The sequence below is a fragment of the Schistocerca nitens genome, chromosome 7 (genome assembly GCF_023898315.1).
Source record: "Schistocerca nitens isolate TAMUIC-IGC-003100 chromosome 7, iqSchNite1.1, whole genome shotgun sequence".
Taxonomy (NCBI): Eukaryota; Metazoa; Arthropoda; class Insecta; order Orthoptera; family Acrididae; genus Schistocerca; species Schistocerca nitens.
The window spans coordinates 408,232,824-408,255,930 of record NC_064620.1 but is presented as its reverse complement, the minus strand read 5'-3'; the positions used below and the strand labels follow the sequence as shown (position 1 = coordinate 408,255,930).

The 23,107-nt window shown below is 41.2% G+C and overlaps 1 protein-coding gene across 1 annotated transcript in view; it reads left to right on the top strand.

The window, feature by feature from the left end:
- Positions 1 to 19,783: 19,783 nt before the first annotated feature.
- Positions 19,784 to 23,107, top strand: part of LOC126195230 (uncharacterized) — a 99,707-nt gene continuing 96,383 nt past the window's right edge. The window contains exon 1 of the mRNA XM_049933755.1: positions 19,784 to 20,210. The gene's annotated coding sequence lies outside the window, so the exon portion shown is untranslated. The remainder of the gene's footprint in view (positions 20,211 to 23,107) is intronic.

Sequence of the window (23,107 nt, the reverse complement as noted above, 5' to 3'; positions counted from 1 at the left end):
TCTCAGTTTACTTTGTAGCCTAGTGTTACGTTTTTCACACGCCATTATTGTCACAATATTTCACACGATAACACAGAAAAGCACAATTTGAAGAGCAAAAATAAGAGAACACATTAACATAGCACTGAAAATAATATCTAGTTAATTGCAGCTGCGAAATACTTGGTGCAAATCTACATGCATGCCACAACTGTTTTACTGTACAACAATGAAATACTACAACTACAAAGGAAATTCTCTCTATAATTACGCGCTAGCAATAAACAAAAGCTACACTAATTACACAAACTACAAGAAAAAAAAATCAGAAGATTCCAGTGAGGTATCCTCGGCTAAGGGTCGACATATGAAACGTCCCCTTTGAAAAATTATACAAGACTGTGCTTAAACTGACGCACAATATTTTTTAGCGCAACGCAATCTGACTTTCAAAATTCCCTACAAAAGAATGGCCCTGACTAACATTAAACTATACCTTTCACAAATCACTTACCTCACAAAAATCTTCGCTACTCAAGCTACTGCAATACAGCGAGCGCCACTACTGCCAGCTAAATAAAAGATTCAAACTACTGAAGGCACTAACTACTGATAGGGATAGTTAGCAAATGAAAGGTATTAATAGAGAACAAACAATGCATTTACCTTGATATCATCATATATAAATATAGCAGTTCATGACAAATTTCAAAACTCCGACATCTCTCTCCCCACATCCACCACTGCTGGCGGCTCACCTCCAACTGCCCAACGCTACGCGCTGTTCACATCCTGCTGCCGCTGCCCAACACTACAATGGCAGACAACAATGCAAACTACCCACAGACTGCACACGGCACAGCCAGTGATTTTTCATATTGAGCGCTACGTTACCAATAAAAAAACCTAAACAGCCTACTTACACTATCATCGCAATAGCGGCTGATGTGTCGCAGTATTCTTTGTTCGACATTTTATATTGTTTGTACGGTTTGGTGATTGAATATCAGTCTTATGGCTGTTGTGAAGATATTTGCAGAAAACCAACAGTACATGAGGTAACAAACCGAATAGATTATAATTACATTGTGATAATGTAACGAGCCGCTGGAGACCATACGTTCCTCGGAACAAAATAATCAGAAAAATCTCCGAACATCGTCCGAAATTTTGTCGGCGCAATTCGGGTCCATCCTATATAACCTTAGCCACAGCGAAAGTCGAAATCTTTGATCGCCGTGCACTTCACCTGGGCCTCCCTATACGTCTTCCCTCTCCCCCTCTTATCCTCTAACAGCTCGTTAAAAATGCAGGCAGGTAGCAAAGCATGGTTAGAATCTAGCCTAAAATCATTTTTCTTGGTAAGTCCTTCTATTCCAAGGATGTATTTTATTATTAAATTATACAATGAAGCGCAAAAGAAACTGGTACAGGCATCTGTATTCAAATACAGAGATGTAAACAAGCAGATTACGTCGCTGCGGTCGGCAACGCCTATACGAGGTGTGGCTAGAAAAAAACCGGACTAGTACTGGTGAAACAATAAAACGAATGCAATAAGGCTGAAAGTCGCGTGGCCTGTCACGTGACTCTCGCTCCGCCTACTGCTCGAGTTTCATCTGCCTCCTGCACTCAGTCTGCCCGTGGCGTCTGTTTTAAGTAGTTGACGTTTTGTCTGTGCGTCGGAAAATGTTGAGTGTACAGAAAGAACAGCGTGTTAACATCAAATTTTGTTTCAAACTAAGAAAATCTGCAAGTGAAACGTTTGTAATGTTACAACAAGTGTACGGCGATGATTGTTTATCGCGAACACAAGTGTTTGAGTGGTTTAAACGATTTAAAGATGGCCGCGAAGACACCAGTGATGACACTCGCACTGGCAGACCATTGTCAGCAAAAACTGATGCAAACATTGAAAAAATCGGTAAACGTGTTCGACAAGATCGCCGTTTAACAATCAGAGCAGTGTCTGAGTTAACAGGAGTTGACAAGGAAAGTGTTAGGCAGATTCTTCATGAAAGTTTCAACATGAACAAAGTGTGTTCAAAAATGGTTCCAAAGTGTCTCACAATTTAACAGAAGGAACGCCGAAGAATGATTTGTTCTGACATCCTGGAAAACATTGAAAGTGATCCCACCTTCTTACAAAATGTTGTTACTTGCGATGAATCGTGGTTTTTTACTTACGATCCCGAAACTAAACGCCAATCGATGCATTGGAAAACTCCTGGTTCTCCACGACAAAAAAAAGCACGAATGTCAATTCAAGGCAATGATGATTGTTTTTTTTGACATAAAAGGGATTGTGCACATTGATTGGGTACCAGAGGGACAAACAGTGAATCAGCATTACTACATTAGCGTCCTGGCTACCCTACGTGAGCGAGTACCGAGAAAACGGAACGATTTGTGGAGAAAAAAGTCATGGATCCTTCACCAAGACAATGCCCCAGCTCACAGCGCGTTGTCAGTGAAGACGTTTTTGGCAAAACACAACATTCCCATCTTAGATCATCCACCCTACTCACCTGATTTGGCCCCCTGTGACTTTTTTCTTTTCCCTAAAGTCAAGTCAGCTTTGAAAGGAACTAGATTTGAGATTGTTGAAGCAGTAAAAGAAAAAGCGACGGAAGTAATGTATGGACTTACCGAAAATGATCTGCAGCATTGCTACGATCAGTGGAAAATTCGTATGGAGCGGTGTAGAGACCGAGGAGGAGAGTACATTGAAGGAGATAACATGAAATTGTAAATAATTGTAAATAAATGTTTTTTCCAGCATCAGTCCGGTTTTTTTCTAGCCGCACCTCGTATAAGACAACGAGTGTCTGGTAGAGTTGTTATATCGGTTACTGCTGCTACAATAGCAGGTTATCAAGGTTCAGATGAGTTTGAACGTGGTGTTAAGCCGGCACATGAGCGATGGGACACGTATCTCCGAGGCAGCGATGAAGTGGGGATCTTCCCGTACGACCATTTTACAACTGTACCGTGAATATCAGCAGTCCGGTAAAACATCAAATCTACGACATCGCTGCGGCCGGAAAAAGATCCTGCAAGAACGGGACCAACGACGACTGAAGAGAATAGTTCAACGTAACAGAAGTGCAACCCATCCGCAAATTGCTGCAAATTTCAGTGCTGGGCCTTCAACAAGTGTAGCGTGCGAACCATTCAATGAAACATCATCGATATGGGCTTTCTGAGCCGAAGATCCACTCGTGTACCCTTGATGACTGCCCGACACAAAGTTTCACGCCTCGCTTCGGCCCTTCAACACCGACATTGGACTGTTCATGAGTGGAAGCATGTTGCCTTGACGGACGAGTCTCGTTCTAATTGTATGGAGCTTATGGACGTGTACGGGTATGGAGGCAACCTCATTAATACATAGACTCTGCATGTCAGCAGGGGACTGTTTAAGACGGTGGAGGCCCTTTAATGGTGTGGGACTTTTACAGTTGGATTAATATGGGACCCCTGATATGTCTGATATGTCTAGATACTACTCTGACAGGTGACACGTATGTAAGCATTCTGTGATCACCTGCACCCATTCATGTCCTTTGTGCATTCCGACGAACTTGGGCAATTCCAGCAGGAGAATGCGACACCTCAGCCGTCCAGAATTGCTACAGATTGACTCTTCTGAATTTAAACACTTTCGCTGCCCACAAAACTCCCAAGACAAGAATATTATGGAGCATATTTGGGATGCCTTGTAGCGTGCTGTTCAGAAGAGAACTCCACCCCCTCGTAGTCTTACGGACCTACGGACAGCCTTGCAGGATTCATGGTGTCATTTTCCTTCAGCACTACTTCAGACATTAGTCGAGTCCATGCCACGTCGTGTAGTGGCACTTCTGCGTGCTCGCGATGACCTACGCGATATTAGGCAGGTATAGCAGTTTCTTTGGCTCTTCCGTGTATGTTCATTAATGTTTAAACTAAACGTGTATACATTTCCTGTAACCTATCTCGTTGAACATCATTTCGATAAAAAATTCGTTCAAATGATTTATGGAGTATGGTTCAAATGGCTCTGAGCACTATGGGACTCAACTGCTGTGGTCATTAGTCCCCTAGAACTTAGAACTACTTAAACCTAACTAACCTAAGGACATCACAAACATCCATGCCCGAGGCAGGATTCGAACCTGCGACCGTAGCAGTCGCACGGTTCCGGACTGCGCGCCTAGAACCGCGAGACCACCGCGGCCGGCTTTATGGAGTATGTAACTGACTAACTAACCTATTCGATCTTGCGTTTCAAGCTCATTCTTCAGTCCGTATTTGCATGGATAATTTTGTTTTAATATAAGGTCCGCCTCGAGCAAACACAGTTTATTTTCTTGCTTTAACCCGGATATGTTTCGCTGAAGTTACAGCTTCATCAGTTTCGTTTTTATTTTATTTCTACTAAATAACAGGAAATTGCTGTTTACTATTTGTACATATTGAAATTTTGATTTTTAAAAACGTATTTACCAATTTGATAACATGCAGTTTGCTTATAAATGCCTCCTTATCACATTCTGTAGTTTTTGTTGCTTCCAATTTTTCTTGTTGCAGCTGCGTTTCTTTCACAGTTCGTCAGTTGCAACCAATTAGAACGTAGAAAATTATTTACGTTGAAAATCTGCTACTGGAAATGTTATGGTTAGGTTTCCTCTGGTCTGAAGTCTTTGAACACCTTCGCAATTTCTTATACACAACTCGAACTGGACGAACAAATCCCCACTGGCTCCTCTGTCACATCGAATCCCAGGTTATTACCAAGCCTATGCCAAACTGTCACCCATTCGTCTACCTCTACATCTTCTGTTCCTTATCGCAAGAAACCTTCAGCAGGCTCCTTATTCCTTACCCATAGTGCAGTGCTGACATCTACCCATGGACCAGCCATAACGCTAGTCCTCATGCCCTCTCCAAAGATGAATGGTCCAAAGTCTCAATCCAGCCTCTGTGCACCTTTCTCGATGACACTTCTCAGTCCCCACCTACTACCTTCGAGACATTGCAGTCCTTAAGCATCACTTCAAGCTTCTGCCCTTTGCTCACAATCTACATCTACATCTATACTCCGCGAGCCATCTTACGGTGTGTGGCGGAGGGTACTTATTGTACCACTATCTGATCCCCCCTTCCCTGTTCCATTCACGAATTGTGCGTGGGAAGAACGACTGCTTGTAAGTCTCCGTATTTGCTCTAATTTCTCGGATCTTTTCGTTGTGATCATTACGCGAGATATATGTGGGCGGTAGTAATATGTTGCCCATCTCTTCCCGGAATGTGCTCTCTCGTAATTTCGATAATAAACCTCTCCGTATTGCGTAACGCCTTTCTTGAAGTGTCCGCCACTGGAGCTTGTTCAGCATCTCCGTAACGCTCTCGCGCTGACTAAATGTCCCCATGACGAATCGCGCTGCTTTTCGCTGGATCATGTCTATCTCTTCTATTAATCCAACCTGGTAAGGGTCCCACACTGATGAGCAATACTCAAGAATCGGACGAACAAGCGTTTTGTAAGCTACTTCTTTCGTCGATGAGTCACACTTTCTTAGAATTCTTCCTATGAATCTCAACCTGGCGCCCGCTTTTCCCACTATTTGTTTTATGTGATCATTGCACTTCAGATCGCTCCGGATAGTAACTCCTAAGTATTTTACGGTCGTTACCGCTTCCAATGATTTACCACCTATGGCATAATCGTACTGGAATGGATTTCTGCCCCTATGTATGCGCATTATATTACATTTATCTACGTTTAGGGAAAGCTGCCAGCTGTCGCACCATTCATTAATCCTCTGCAGGTCTTCCTGGAGTACGTACGAGTCTTCTGATGTTGCTACTTTCTTGTAGACAACCGTGTCATCTGCAAATAGCCTCACGGAGCTACCGATGTTGTCAACTAAGTCATTTATGTATATTGTAAACAATAAAGGTCCTATCACGCTTCCCTGCGGTACTCCCGAAATTACCTCTACATCTGCAGATTTTGAACCGTTAAGAATGACATGTTGTGTTCTTTCTTCTAGGAAATCCTGAATCCAATCACAAACCTGGTCCGATATTCCGTAAGCTCGTATTTTTTTCACTAAACGTAAGTGCGGAACCGTATCAAATGCCTTCCTGAAGTCCAGGAATACGGCATCAATCTGCTCGCCAGTGTCTACGGCACTGTGAATTTCTTGGACAAATAGGGCGAGCTGAGTTTCACATGATCTCTGTTTGCGGAATCCATGTTGGTTATGATGAAGGAGATTTGTATTATCTAAGAACGTCATAATACGAGAACATAAAACATGTTCCATTATTCTACAACAGATTGACGTAAGCGAAATAGGCCTATAATTATTCGCATCTGATTTATGACCCTTCTTGAAAATGGGAACGACCTGCGCTTTCTTCCAGTCGCTAGGTACTTTACGTTCTTCCAGAGATCTACGATAAATTGCTGATAGAAAGGGGGCAAGTTCTTTAGCACAATCCAGCATTTATCTTGCAGATGATCTCCACGGACTTGCCAGAAGCAACATTTGTAACACCAAGAATCAGCTACCCACACGGTTGCCGTGTTTTTATAGAAATATCTTGAAACGGATGATCCATTATTGCTTTTGAATCTTTCCCTTCATTATTCTTACACTATGGTTGATGCGCTTGACTATTGCTATTATTAGTCTAAAGACCAGCAATACGGCTGACGTAACCAGCTCCTTCACACCCGGTTGGTGGAATAAAATGAGTAGAAAAGTTCGCTCGAGGGTATTCTCTGTCGTTCTGACTGCTTTGCTCCAACTAAAATACAACACAAAATGTGAAGCACTACCTTCCATTTGCCTTACTGCCTGGTATTTGCAAATTGTACACTGTTCAACATATATATTTGAAAGTCTGGTTGTAGTTCGTTAATCATATAGTGAAAGATTGAGTGAAGTCAGAGTCTCACGGTTTTCTACGTTAAGAGCTACGTTCCAGTATTTGTATCAGGTTGTATTTCGTCCAACTCGGTAGTTTTAGAACTTTTATCGGATAATTTTTTAAGTTGTGGATTTAAAAAACCTTGAGAGTCAAGATCGCAAACAAAATTTTATCGATTACTGGTTTTGGCTTATCTTCAAGCCAAGTCTTTTTTTCCTTCATCCATAGCTTTAACACAACAGATTACTTATCTCCAAATTTGACCTTGTCAAATAATGCGATACGTTTCCTCGTAGATGAGCGCGTAATCTCCGGAATGTTCGCTAAGGAATTAATACGTGATAGAGACTCACTTCCTTGTGGCACGTTCGATATCACCTCCGTATCAGATGGTTATTTTCCATTCTAGAGATAAAATCTATATGCACTCCGTTGTATATATTTCTTCAACCTAATGTACCTTTTTTCCGTTTCTTTATCTTTGTGTTTCATAATGATTTCTATTCTTCAATAATAATGCAACAACATTGGCGACGGCTCTGGTTTTTAAGCACCGCACTATAAACTTCCACTTGGCTATCTCACAACACGATTGTAGTATAAACACTTCTGCAAATAGTACTGAAAGCAAGTTCCTGAAATTAAGTTGCTCCAGCTGCTTCAAGAAGTAAACCTGAATAAGTTCCTGTTCCAATGTAAACACCAATGCATACGCTTGCAGAAGTTATTTGCTAATGGACACAAGCCTTTCAGTATGTACAGTTAATACTACGCTTCTAGGGGCGGCTTAACGTTGGCAGCGGTCGGAGGCAATTGACCATCTTTCAACTAGTGCCAATTTGTTCCGCTTCCGGCAGCACCAGCAAAATCGTGGACAAATAGTACTCTCGGTGACGCTATGGGGTTACAACTGTTATGTTCTTGTGTGTAGTGGCGGAAGAAAATTGCAGAGTTAAGACACTGTATTCATGAATGTTTCACGGAGTTCATAGAGCTGTACCAAAGTTTCCGTTGCATCTGGCAAGTAAAATCTGAGGATTACAGCAACCGAGACAAGAAAAACTATGCATACACTACTTTGGATCGGGAAGCAACAAAAGAATTGATTACCAGGAAGATCAACTCATTTCGAACAGTTTACCGCAAGGAGAGTGCGAAAGTAAAGGCATCTATGAGATCTAGAGCTGGAACGAAAGAAATTTATAAATCTTCTTTCTGGAACTTCGATTTACTTTCCTTCTTGGACGTCGCAGACCAACACCTCAGAAGGTCACGTTCAAACATAGAAGATTCGGGAATGGAGGTAAGTAATAAAAATAATTTTTAATTTTCTTCACCTGTGCAAAATAAGGCAGTCTGATTTTTATAAGTACTATTACAAGCATTATGTCCACTCTCTCCTGTATCTTCAACAAAAGAAATTAATGTGCACAGTAGTTAGTAACACAACACAGACAAAATTAATCTCTGTAGCGTTTTTTTCTAATTAGAGTCTAGATGTTTAAAGCATAATGTGTACTTTTTACGATGCGACATGTAAACACCCGTTTTAAGATCACCGTTTCATGTACATTTTAAACTACACGATGTTTTTTTCCTTACCAGGGTACTGATCCTTCATTGTTGAAGTATATTTTAAAATTGTCCCTTTCAGACCGTGTCTTCCAATTTGTGTAGATCATGCATACTTTCGGGGTTACATTTCGCTCCTAATATTCTGCATCGAGTATCTCAGGTAATAAATAGTTTTGAGAACGTAGTCTTCTTAAAAATTATGGAATACACAGCAAGTCATCACTACGATTTCAGTATTAGTTACTTTCAAATTAATGTCGGTATGCAAAATTCGAAAACGAAATGCCATTATTCCAAATATGTTTTCAACGACACGTCGGGCTCTTGACAAACGACAATTAAAATTTCGGGTGTCACAGTTCAAGCTCCTTCTAGGATATGGTTTAAGAAAAATCAGACCGCGTTCCAAAGGTTTCATCACCTACAAACACGTAGGGAAGTACTTGATTACTATTTGAAACTCTCTCTACTTTCGGAATCATAAAACTTTGTGTTTGCAATGAGCCCTCCATCCGAAATCCGGCCATTTGTCCCAACATCACAGAAGATAAATTCGCAATTAGTGTTCCCAATTACCATAAGTACAATGCTGTGCGTGTTTTTGTAATCAAAATAATACGATCCACTATGCCTTGGTAGTACGTGATGGTACGCATTTCTCCTCCTTATACGAGGCATCACAACAACGTTTCACGAGGCAACGCCGGTCAACTGCTGTTTGTGTATGAGAAATCGGTTGGAAACCTTCCTCATATGTCAGCACGTTGTAGTTGTCCCACCCGCGCCAACCTTGTGTGAATGCTCTGAAAAGCTAATCATTTGCATATCACAGCATCTTCTTCCTGTCGGTTAAATTTCGCGTCTGCAGCACGTCATCTTCGTGATGTGGCAATTTTAATGGCCAGTAGTGTATCATTCTATTGATTACTATTTTCTGCTTACCTAGGCACCATCTTCAGAACATAACAGAGGGCGTGCTGACAATTTAGTATGTGTAAACTCTTAAGTCGTTTCAAATACTTACCTTCTTGACCTTCAGTACTACGTATTTGCCGTCCTCCGCCACTCTGGGGGGAGGGGGGGGAGGGGGCGCTCCGAATTGTAGCGTTTAACCCGGTGGCGTATAACGTAAGTAACGTAATTATGTCGGTGCGTGAGAAACAGCGTAGTGTAACCGAGTCTCAAATTGAAAGAGTTCGTCCACACATACAGCATCCTCCCCTCAGCATGACAATGCAAGATCACACGAGCGCTGCAACATCTGCATTAAGCCGACGTCTCTGGTTCACTGTCTTCGATAACCCTCTTATTTTATTTTTATTTTTGAGTCATCAGTCTGCAGGTCGCCACGAATTCCTCTCCTGTGCCAATCTCTTCATCTCAAAGTATCACTTGCAACATGCGTCCTCAATTATTTGCTGGACGTATTCCTATCTCTGTGTTCCACTACAGTGTTTACCCTGCACAACTCCCTCTCGTACCATCGAATTATTCCCTAATATCTTTAACAGACATCCTGTCCTCCTGTCCCTTCTTCTTATCAGTGTTTTCCATGTATTCCTTTCCTCTCCGAATCTGCGCAGAACCCCGTCATTCCGTACCTTATCAGTCCACCTAATTTTCAACGTCCTTTTCTAGGACCACGTCTCAAATGCTACGATCAATGCTGGTCTCCAAACGTACATTCTCAGAAATTTCTTCCTCAAATTAAGGCCTGTGTTTGATACTAGTAGACTTCTATTGTCCAGGAAAGCTCTTTTTGCCAGTGCTTGTCTGCATTTGCTGTTTAAATGGCTCTAAGCACTTGGGACTTAACATCTGAGGTCATCAGTCCCCTAGACTTAGAATTACTTAAACCTAACTGACCTAAGGACATCACACACATCCATCCCCGAGGTAGGATTCGAACCTGCGACCGTAGCAGCAGCGCGGTTCCGGACTGAAGCGCCTAGAACCGCTCGGCCACACCGACCGGCGCATTTGATGTCCTCTTTCCTCTGTCTGTCATCGGTTATTTTGCTGCCTAGGTGTGTCACGACCATCAACCCTGATAGTAAGTTTCTCACTGTTCCCATTTATGCTACTTCTCATTACTTTCATCTTTCCTCATTGACTCTCAGTCCGTATCCTGTACTCATCAGACTGTTCGTTACATTCAGCAGATCATGTAATTGTTCTTCACTTTTACTGTGGATAGCAATGTCATCAACGAATTGTATCATTGATATCCCTTCACCCTGAATTTTAATTCCACTTCTGAACCTTTCTTTTATTTCCATTATTGCTTCTTCGATGTACAGATTGAACTGTAGGGGCGATTGACTAGATCCCTGTCTTACACCCCATTTTTAATACGAGCACTTCATTCTTGCTCTTCCACTCTCATTATTCCGTCTTAGTTCTACTACATGTTATATAGTACCCACCTATTCCTACAGCTCACCCCTATTTTCCTCAGAATATCGAACATTTTGCAGTATTTGACACTGTCGAACACTTTTCCAGGTCGACAAATCCGATGAACGTGTCCTGACTTTTCTGTAGTCTCGTTTCCGTTATCAACCGCAACGTCAGAACTGCCTCTCTGGAGCCTTTACCTTCCCTAAAGTCAAACTGACCGTCGTCTAAGACATACTATATTTTCTTTTCCATTCTTCTGTATATACTTCTTGTCATCAACTTGGATGTGTGAGCTGTTAAGCAGATTGTACGGTAATTCTCGCAGTTGTCAGCTCTTGCAGTCTTCGGAATTTTGTGATTATATTTCTCCGAAAGTCAGATGGTGCGTCGCCAGACTTATACAACGTTAATAGCCATTTTGTTGTCACCTTCCCTCATGACTTTGGACATTCTGATGGGTTGTTATCTATCCTCACTCCCCTATACGATCTTAAGTCTTCCGAAGCTCCTCTAAGTTCTGATACTAATACTTGATCCTCTATCCCTTCTGTAGTGGCTCCTGTTTACTCTTCTATCACATCACCAAATACCCGCTTTCACCTCTACGTTTCCACCCTTGCTTTAAATTTTACCAAAGGCTGTTTTGACATATATAAGCTGTGTCAGTCCTTCCGACAATTATTTCTTGTTCGATTATTCCACATTTTCCACGCAGCCATTTCGTCTTAGCTTCCCTGCACTTCCTTTTTATTCCATTCCTCGGCGTCTTATGTTTCTGTATTCCTGAATTTCCGTAACATTTTTGTTTCCTTTTTCATGGATCGTCTGTTACCTATTGTTTCTTCGCAGTTACATTCTTTGTACCCATGTTTTTCTTTCTAAGTGATTGACCTTTCTAGAGATATCCATTCCTTTTCAACTGTACTATCTACTGAGCTATTCCTTATTGCAAAATCTACAGCCTTAGATAACTTCAAGCACATCTCTTCGTTTCTTGGCTTCTCAATATTGCAGTTCAGTATTGATTCATCCTAACTAATCTGTTAAACTTCAGCTTACTAAATTGTGATCTGAGTCTACATCTGTTCCTGGGTACGCCTTACAATCGATCAGCTGATTTCCGAATCTCTATCTGACCATGATGTAATCTAACTGAAACCTTCACATACCTCCCGGCATTTTCAAAGTACACCTTGTCCTCTTGTGATTCTTGAACAGAGTATTTGCTATTACTAGCGGGAATTTATTACAGAATTACTGTTTCCCCACTCACATTCCTAGCACCAAGCCCATATTCTCCCGTAACTCTTTCTTCTGCTTCTTTCTTTACCATCGCATTCCAGTCCTCCCATGATTATTAGATTTTCATCTTCCTTTACGTACTGCATTACCTGTTCTGTATCATATACTTCCTCCGTCTCTTCAGCTTCCTGCGTCGGCATGTATAGCTGAACTATCGTTGTCGGTGTTGGTTTGCTGTCGATTCTGATGAGAACAACCCCATCACAGAGCTGTTCATAGCGACTCACTGTCTACCCTACCTTCCTGTTCATAACGAATCCTGCTCCCGTTATACCTTTTTCTGCTGCTGTTGATATTACCCTACACTCACCTGACCAGAAGCCATTGTCTTCTTTCCATTTCACTTCATTGATCCCCACTATATGTAGATTTAGCATTAGCATTCTTTTCAGATTTTCTAGCTTCCCTACCATGTTTAAGCTTCTGACATTCCACTTTCCGACTCGTAGAACGTTATCCTTCCATTGATTATTCAATCTTTTTCTCATGGTAACCTCCAGCTTAGCAGTCTCGGAGATCTGAATGGTGGACTATTCCGGAATCTTTTTGCCAATGGAGACATTATCATGACACTTCTTCAATCACAGGCCACATGTCCTGTGGATACCCGTCACGTGTCTTTAATGCATGGAATGAAATGCCCCGACTCGTAGAACATTATTCTTTCGTTAGTTACTCACTCTTTTTCTCTTGGTCGCTTCCCCTAGGAGCTCCCCTCCCGGAGATCCGAATAGGGGACTATTCCGGAATCTTTTGCCAATGGAGAGATTGTCATGACACTTTTTCAATTACAGGCCACATGTCCTGTGGATACACGTCACGTGTCTCCAATTCAGTGGTTTCCACTGCCTTCCGTATCTTCATGCCGTTGATAACTGCTGATTCATCCGTTTTTAGGGGGAGTTTCCGATCCCAAAAACAAGAGAGTGCCGCTAACCTCTGTCTGCCCCTGTCCTTTTCACCAAGTCGGTTAGCAGAATGAGGGTGGCAGCTTATGACGGAAATCTTCGATCGCCAATGCTTTTTATCATTCAAAATTTAGTCTGAGTTCCGTACCCGGATCCGATGACGTTTTGATTACGAATCAAGACGCCATCCCCTTTTTTACCTCATGTTATTCGTTATTGTTCGTTGCAGACGTCCCATGACACCCGTTCAAGCTCATCGTTGATCCATTCACTCAGGGTTTTTTATATATATATTTTTTTTTATTTCGGAAGGCAGCTAATCCTCTAACCGAATGGGATGATCTACCGTGCCGGCTCCGTAGACCCCATTTGAATTTGTTCCTGAAACTTGAAGGACGCCCTTGAGGACTTCACTTTGATAGTGATGAAGCGATGCAAGCATAGGTGAATATGATCCCCACTATATGTAGATTTAGCATTAGCATTTCCCTTTTCAGATTTTCTAGCTTCCCTACCATGTTCAAGCTTCTGACGTTCCACTTTCCGACTCGTAGAACGTTATCCTTCCATTGATTATTCAATCTTTTTCTCATGTGATCATTGTACAGTGACGGCATCAACATACTTGTCTCTCGATGGGAGAAATGCGTTCGTCTCCAAGGTGACTATGTTGAGAAATAAATATGTAGACATGAAGAATGCAGATGCAGAATGTTAATAACTTCTGCTTTATTTACAAACCTTTAAGAGTTCTCATATAAAAAATTTGGAGGCATTACTTTTCAGCACGCCCTCTTCTATTGGTTAAGTGTACAAATGTCAAATGGTCGATGCATAAATTGTGTGAGGAGGATCATTTGTTATACAGTCCGTAAGCAGTTTTCTGTAGTATCTATTCGCCTTACTTGGGCCGTTTATCGCCTTATTTTACGCGGTAAAATTTGAAGACTGGCGATCTGTTGTGATAAAGCTGCATATCAAAAGGAAAGCGTTGACAGCCAAGACAGAAAATATAATTGTATCGATTACTAGTTTCACTTACCTGCGAGTCAATATTTTATTTCTTAATCCACAGTTTTGACACAACAGATAACTTATCTACGAATTTCACCTTGCGTAATAAAACGGTACCATTTCCTCGTCGATGAGAGCGTAATCTCCTGGAAAGTTCGATAAGTTAGACATACTCACTTCCTTTTGGCACTTTCGATATCACCTCCGTATCAGATGGTTTTTTTCCATTCAGAACAACGCATTGCATCCTGCTAGTCAATAATTTTCAATTTTTTAAAAAGTTTTTTTAGTCTTTGCAGTTGCAACCTATTATATGGGACATATACGCCATATACTAGTGAACAATAAAGGGCGTGTACAATTATTATTATTAGTTTGCTACTTACAAACACTAAAAAGAATAACTAATGCTACGACATAGGAACAGCAAAAGAAAAAAAAAAACAGTATTGACTCCCACTTACTATTAATACTATTGGTACTAACGCTTGTACTATTGCTTCTATTATACATTTCACGTTCGGTACACATTTAATGTGTTCATTTCGGACAATCGTCTCCTTGCGGGACTAATATTTCTGAAATAGAGAAGACTGTTTCCGCTATATGATCCGCCGTCAAACTACTTCGGCCACCAGTCAAAGGTGTGAGAGATTCTTGAGCGTAATCCAACACGTCAGTCATTTCAACAATTCTCTGTTAACTTCTGAGACACCACGTCTCCGTAGTCACCTGCACTAACGCGACAGTCAGTCTCGAAGACCGATTCCTGCTGCAGCCGCCGACCGCATATGGCTCATCTCCATTTGTACGGAATGTTGACTTGAAGCAGTGGTACAGTGCAGACGCGTAGTGGCGTGTAGTCCAGCGCCACATGTAAATGAAAATGCAGAAATCTTCCTTGACCTTTCTGAATAGTACGACTGCGCTGTTGTCCGAGGTGCATCAAGCCAACTCCTTCCTCAGTGCTGCTTTTGAATCCAATGTCCTTAAAGCTTGACTACCATTACCGCTGCATCCTCGTTCTTCTCCTGTGTGCACTCACACTTCCGTAGCAGCAACTATCATTCACATGTGTTTTGATATCGTACACATACGTAGCCCGTAGACGATGGGCGGTCAGTACTGCATCAATCCGCTCTTCATGTTAAGAAATTTCATTCTTAGTCTTTTTTTTTTTTATTCCGATTTTGGCCGTCTAGGGACCGCGTTAAACAACTATTTTTCAATGTACATTCCTCCTATTACGCTCCTCCTCTTTTCTCTTCTGCCAATATGTCTTCATCCTCTCTCTGTGCTGCTCCCTTCGGTCTTCTGTCCACACTGTTCCTCCAGTTCTTCTCTTCTTCACTTCAAATCCTTCAAAATGTTGAATTTTGTCTCTCATTAAGTCTCTGTTGGTTATATCCTCTTCTCCTATACCCATCTCCTCCAAGTCTGCTTTGACTTCTTTGAACCAGGTAATTTGGGTTCTGGGGTTCTTGTCAAAAAACATGAATATTTTCTTTGTCAGCCTTTCATCATTCATTCTTTTCAAATGGGCGTAAAAGCTTACTCTTCTCTTCCTCATAGTATCTCCCACTTTCTCAATTTTGTCATACACTTCTCTATTACTTCTAAGCTTCAAAGTCCCATTCTCAAATCTCTGCCCAAGTACTCTTCTAATGATTTTTCGCTCCTTTTTTGCTATAGCTTCCATTTCCTTGTTAGTGTTCATTGCTAAACATTCAGATGCATACAGACACTCTGGCTTAATCACAGTGTTGTAGTGCCTTATTTTTGCGTTAATTGATACTGACTTCTTGTTGTACACATTCTTTGTTAGCTGGAATGCCATTTCCATTTTTCTTGTTCTTGTTTTATTTCCTTCTTTATCTGAAGCATTGGGCTGGATGATTTCCCCTAAATATTTGAAATTAGAAACCTTCTTTATCTGGCCATACTTTGTAATCATATGGTTCGGTGCCTCTTTTACATTGGTTAGGTACTCTGTCTTTTCAAAGGAGATTTTCAGTCCTGCTTTTTCTGCTGTTTCATTCAGAATATTGATCTGTTTGACTGCTTCTTCCAAACTTCCTGCCAGAATCGCTAAGTCATCAGCAAAAGCGAGGCAATCTACTTCTAATCCATCCTTTATTATTCCTAATCTGATTTTTTGTATTCCTTCTTCAGTCGTTTTCTTCCTCCACTCTCTAATAACTTTTTCTAACACACAGTTGAATAGGGTAGGTGACAACCCATCTCCTTGTCTTAATCCTGTTCTGATTTTGAATGGTCTGGATACCTCACCACGGAACTTTACTTTTGCATAGGTATCCGTAAGTGTTTCTTTGACGATTGCGATTTTCTCGTCTGCTCCAAACTCCCTAAGGATGTTAACCAAGGTTGTTCTGTCAACGGAGTCGTACGCCTTCTTGAAGTCAACAAACGTGATTTTATTCACTGCATCTTCGTCCTTCTCCGGAGTGCATGCACACTTCTGCAGGAGCAACTATCTTTCATCTGTGTTCTGATGATTTTCAGATATGTAGCTCATATACAGTGAACAGACAGGTACTGCATCAATATGTCCTTCATGTTAAGGAATCTCATTCTTAGTCTATCTATGATATCAAAAACTCATATGTCTTCCCGTTTGTGACGGAAGTGTCCCATTCATTTTGCCACTGTTGTTAAATGCAATCTTATATTATTTTTTTCATAGTGGCCTCAATTCCAAGAATATCATGTACTTCTACTGTGGTCGCCTTATTTCTAGGTCGTTTGGGAATGTTCCCAGAATTACACACATTACATCGCTCGGGATCTACAGCAGATGTCTCTTAATCTCAGCGGTACATTACGTTCACTATTCTGACTAATAAGGCTGTAATCTATGGGCCCATACCTTGCTGGCCAACGTAGGATTTGGTTCAAAATGGTTCAAATGGCTCTGAGCACTACGGGACTTAACATCTGAGGTCATCACTCCCCTAGAACTTAGAACTACTTAAACCTAACTAACCTAAGGACATCACACACATCCATGCCCGAGGCAGGATTCGAACCTGCGCTCGGCCACCCCGGCTGGCGTAGGATTTGGCCAGCACGAAGACACACAGTAGAAACTGTCGTCATGTGAGAGCGGGAATTATATTGCTGTACTGTAATCCCAGGATGGCTTGCGATGGAGGGCCTCAAAAAGGAATATCTTCGACGTGCCTCTGTGTTGTAAGGGCGCCGCGGACGACAGCCAGTGGTCCTGCTGTGAAATGAAATGGCACTCTAGGCCATCACGTCTGATGGTGGGCGACCCTCAGGTTGATATCCTACAGTCGTCCAGGAAGTGGTTCAAAATGGTTCAAATGGCTCTGAGCACTATGGGACTTAAGATCTGAGGTCATCAGTCCACTAAGAACTACTTAAACCTAACTAACCTAAGGACATCACACACATGCATGTCCGAGGCAGGATTCGAACCTGCGACCGTAGCGGTAACGCGGTTCCAGACTGAAGCGCCTAGAACTACTCGGTCACACCGGCCGGCGTCCAGGAAGTCTCCAGACACGTCTTCACTGGTTACTGGGGATCAGTTCGAAGTGTGGGACTCATCAAGGAAGACCTACTCCAGTTAACGACATTTCAGGGTTTTCATTTTTCAGCAAGATAATTCCCGCCTCCACTATGCGAGAGTTTCTGCTGTTTGTCTTCCTGCTCGTCAGACCCCACCTTGGCCAGCAAGGTCGCCGGATCTCCCCCCAACTGAGAAAATTTGGGTCATAAAGTGCAGGAACCTCGAACTATATCGAAATTTTGATGATCTAATTGGCACTATAATGTGGCACTATATCCCAAAGGGGAACATCCACCAACTCTCTGAATCAGTGCTATGCTGAATAAGTGATTGCATAAGGAGCGGAGGTGGACCAATGCGTTAACGACTTGCTCAGTTTGTGAATTTGATTCTCTTGAGTAAATCATCCATTTTTTCTGAAATTGTACTCATTTGTTTGTCTATCCACGTACATCACATATACCGATTTATGGCTTTTTGGGATTATCCCTTCGTGGAGGCTTTTTTTTTTTTGCTTGTTTAGTTTGTATCTCGTTACTACGTTCCTTCTAGTCGTTATACGTTTAACTTTTTTTGAAGATATTTCTGGGCCGGTTCCCTTTCAGCAGAAGCTGTACGTTTTTGTGAGGTGTTAGTGGAAACGCAGCAGTCACCTCATTACCTCTGTGCATGACAATACACTGAACAGATGAGTATATAAACATTAGTATTTTACGGTTTGAAAATGAACGAATACGTCGAAAATAGTAATCATTAATTAAAATGTAAATAAGACAAAGACAAAAAGGTAAGAAATAATTAATTTTTATTTATTGCTGGAGGAATATATTATTTCTTGAAAATGCCCTGATGATTTTTGTTAGAATTTCACAATACACTTCGTATAATTGTTTACCTCTATCACCATTCATAAACCTCTATGCTTAAGTTGCTTATATTCTGATTCTACTTCTGTATAACTAGCACGACTGATGTTTAGGACAATATTTTTCTATGTATCCTATGGCTTTGTTACAGAAAACGTTCTTTTCCTTAATGCCAGGTTAGTTCTATGATTTCCAGTCTGTATTTCGTATACATATAGTGAGTTCCAGAATTTGTTCTTCATTTTTTAATCTTGTAGTTTAACTACAAATATTTTCACAGTGGTTTTGTGGTCTCGATGAATGTAAAATGCTATTAATAGCAGCACAGCTAGTTCTCAGTAACTCTAGTCATAAATTGTGAGAGGAAGAATTAGATTACAATTATGAAAGGCGGACGGTCTTCAGTATAGTCCTAGAATAAACACACTCAAAAACATTTAAAGTAATATCTCCTCGTATTATCGCGTCATTCTGTTTGGAAGTTAAAAAGTTTAATACTACGCCAAGTTGTTTCATGAATAACTCTGAAACCCCAGATGGAGTCCGGTGTATCGTGTTTATTACTGTGAAATTTTCATGAGTTTCTGCTCCTGGAACACAAGTTTCAAAATGACCTACACAAAATCTACGAGTACTGATTTCTTTTTGTAATACTTCTTAATATAAATGTCAATTCCTCCTTCAACTTCACTTTTCAGAGCGGTTTGAACTTCCTGAAGAACCCTACAAATTCTAACGTAAACTCCTTACTCCACGTGGGCATAGTGAAATGAAATTACACAACCACGCTAAACACCTAAACAAACGGGCCACAGACTGCTGACGCAGTCCTATTGCACAGTGATTCTCCAAATCGCTTCGGAAGTACAAGTGATCAATGATCCGTCACTGCGATTTGCAAATACACGTGCGACCTACGAATAGATCACGCGATCTGTCGCCAGATCGCGTGATCGTGGGTGTTTCGTGGGTGGGGCACTGAACCTTCACTGCCTTCTATCCAGGAATTTAAGAATATCGTGTATGATGACTACGAATTGTATTCCATTAGGTCGGTGAATTTCAAATAGGCGTTGGCTTTATTGATCCAGTGAGCGCCGTATCGAACGACAGAGTGACACGTGCTCTAGTAAGTACTAGCGCAGCACTGCGGAAGGCAAGTATTGGGTCATCCAGGGACTGACTCATAGCAATCAAGTGCATCTCCCGTGACTAGCTAGCGCCAAGGGCAGGCGTATGTCAGTGCTGCAAACATACGCAGCCGCTGCGCGTGTCGACAAAACACTGTCGCGGACGAAATGAAAGCACAGCTCAATAGTCACGAGACAACCAACGGCGTCGCTTATTCTGCTTCTGACGGCCGCTGTTTGTTTATCTGTGTACTATTTCAGACGCTGGAGGCAAAACAAGTTCACAATATCACCAAATAACCAGTACGTGTTGTGGGGAGTGGCTGCCCTGCAACCGGGAGAGTCTCGTTGCTATCTACGTACTTGTATTAGATAAACGGGGGAATGCCGTGTTTACGTCAGTGAGTTGAAGTGACTATATAACTGTGTCCTACATTGTGGTCTACGAACTATTAGTGTTCTTCTGCAACTGAGAGTAACGGCATACAGTTTCGCTCCGCGGAAGTGCTGTTAAGTATTCTGGAAGATCTTGAGAGTGTCGTTGTAGCGTCTAATACAGGTAATAATAAAAGTGCTAAAGGTCGGCATGTTCAAAAAGTGTGCGAAAACTGTGCTGTTATGTACTATGTTTACTGTTAATGCCTGAATTTGACGATGCTTGTTGCCTCCTTCTTTGCTTCCAAGCCGTCAGCCTTGGCGACAACTGTTATTACCTCTATGACTTCCTATTTTGTGCTAATAATTCTTATCTGTGTACATAATACATACAACATACTTCTAATGTACCTTCACAAACTTCACTCTGTCTATGCCACTACGAATTTTCTTCTCACTTTTTCCTCGCAGTGTAATATTCATTTCTGAAAATATCCTGACCAAAGTCTTACTTAAATGCCTCATCTTTCGGTAATAGTTTTTCCATATTGCTTTACTCTGCTGTTGTTTTTCGTGTCTGTTGGTTCTGTATTTTATCTTTCTAGTGCAAAATGTTTTATCTATTAATTTCTAAAGCAACAAAAAATTTTGAAAATTTTTTTGTGTGTCATAATACGTTACTCCGGTTCCTTAACCTTTCCTCTGAGTAGCACGTTTTTATTTCAGGCTTCTGGATGCCTTTGGAGATGTGCCAGTAACTTGTCACTTTTTCCGATTATCTGTTTTCGTATAATTATTTCCTCAGACGTCCATTCTACCACATTTGCCCCCTTGTTACCTCGTAATCTTTTCATCTTTAGAAGTCTTTTACATCAGTATAAGTGAAATTCAGCATTTTATATACGGTTAGTTTTGTCTGCTACCGCATTTATTTGCACCTGCCATTTATTGTAATGTTGGTCTTACCAGTGGTTGTTTAAGCATATAGCCCATTAACTTCTTCCATGATATGATTAAAATTCAGCACTAGCTTCTAATAATCGCTATTATTTTTGATGCCTCTTAATTTCATGTTTTATCTTTCTGTATAATACGTAACATTCTGCAGCGCCAACTTTCGAATAATTAATTGTGCAGAACCAAATTTCGAAAAATTTGACTGGTATTCCCTACAATCGATCCTTCACTTGTTTAAAACGCTGTGTTCTACTTGTACGGTCTCCCCATTAGGCCCCCTCTGTTCCATGTAAATACTTGATGACAACGCTCATTATTTGAAGAAAGCTTTGTCCAAACTCAGTTTTCATATATTCTGTGCATAAACTTTGTGATGTAGACTTGCTTCTTAGAAAGTCATTCCACTCTTCTGTTTCGTCTTCACACATGATGCATGCTGTTTTCTATTCTTCGTTGTTTTATCCTCAATAATTTTTCGTTAATTTTCTTATCTGTAGACTCAAATTAAAATTTCCACGTTTATTTAGAGTGTTATTTTTTTGGGCAAAAAGTGCTATGTATTCTGTGCTCCTTTAGTTGGCATCTGTTTCCTTTGTACTTTATCCCTATTCTAATACTTTTAGTACATCATATTCTTCTCTACAGAGTTATTCATATGTTAAAGAGCAGTAGTAGTGGCTGACTGGAATACTGTCTTAATCCTTTTTCAACAACGAATTTGCCTTTAATGCTTACCTGCTTCACCATTGGCGTCCGCAAGGTGTGGGGGGGGGGGGGGGGGGGGCAGTGCCAAGAGGGGGCACTTTCGCCTCCCTCTTGGAATCTGGAGTACAGAGTTTTCATTTATTAAAGAATTATCACATTCTTGTAGAAGTGAGTGGATAACAATATCTGAGGTATAATAAGTTTTTGTGTTACCTATACAGTTTATTCCTTGTGACATAACACGTCTTGAAGATGACAACTGACCGACTCATTTATGTAAAAAAAAAATTACAGTGTTACAATGTGTCCTTCTCCCCTCTCCGCCCCTACATAAATTTTTGCAAATGTCTGTGCACTTCACAAGCAAGTTAGGGAGGATTTTCTCGATGTAAATATTAATTTGAGTAGTACAGTCCTTAATACGCACGTCTTGTTCAAAGTAATATGGCCTACCCTTGCTCTCATGAGTGAGTCGAGTAGTATACATGTGAATAATTATGGAAAAGAGACATGCATTTTAACATGGTATTTTAGCCACTTGAAAATTTTCATTATGCGATGAGAAATAGGGCGCGAGAGTCTTATTAATGTTAGTACAAACAACTGCGAATCTTTGGATGCAGACAGAATTCAACAAGTTAAATAAATACAGGAAGCGAGAAACGTTGTTGTACTCGGGTACTTTAGGATTTGAGAAGTTGTTGACATCAGAAAGCAATCTTTCGTGAGAATACAGCCAAGTATTTTTAAACTGTATAGTTCTCAGACTGCTCAGGAAATGAAATGTGTGTTGTGCAATGTGAAACTAATATTTTGGAGGTAAATTTTCAGCAGGTGACAGCTTGTGGATAAAAGTCTAGAATAGGGCGAGTGGCTTACTTATGCGTTTCGTGCAGGAACGTTGTCAACACTTCCCTTAAGGTATGTTGGGAGCAAAAGGTGTTAGCTGTTTGTGTTAAGCAGCCAATGACAAAGCAGCAGGCAGACGACCAGTTTAGAAGTAATAAATACGGGAGAAAGGGTGAAGCATTGCTACAAACAAGGATTATAAATTAAATTGCTCCTTGTTTGAATCGCAGCTATTTGAACTGCGCTAATATCTGCAAACCAAGGACAGCATCGCAACACCTGATTTATTCGAAAAAGCTGTGAAATGGTTGGTTGGTTGTTTTGGGGAAGGAGACCAGACAGCGTGGTCATCGGTCTCATCGGATTAGGGAAGGATGGGGAAGGAAGTCGGCCGTGCCCTTTCAGAGGAACCATCCCGGAATTTGCCTGGAATGATTTAGGGAAATCACGGAAAACCTAAATCAGGATGGCCGGACGCGGGATTGAACCGTCGTCCTCCCGAATGCGAGTCCAGTGTCTAACCACTGCGCTACCTCGCTCGTGTGAAATAGTTCTCTGCTGTGTGTTGGT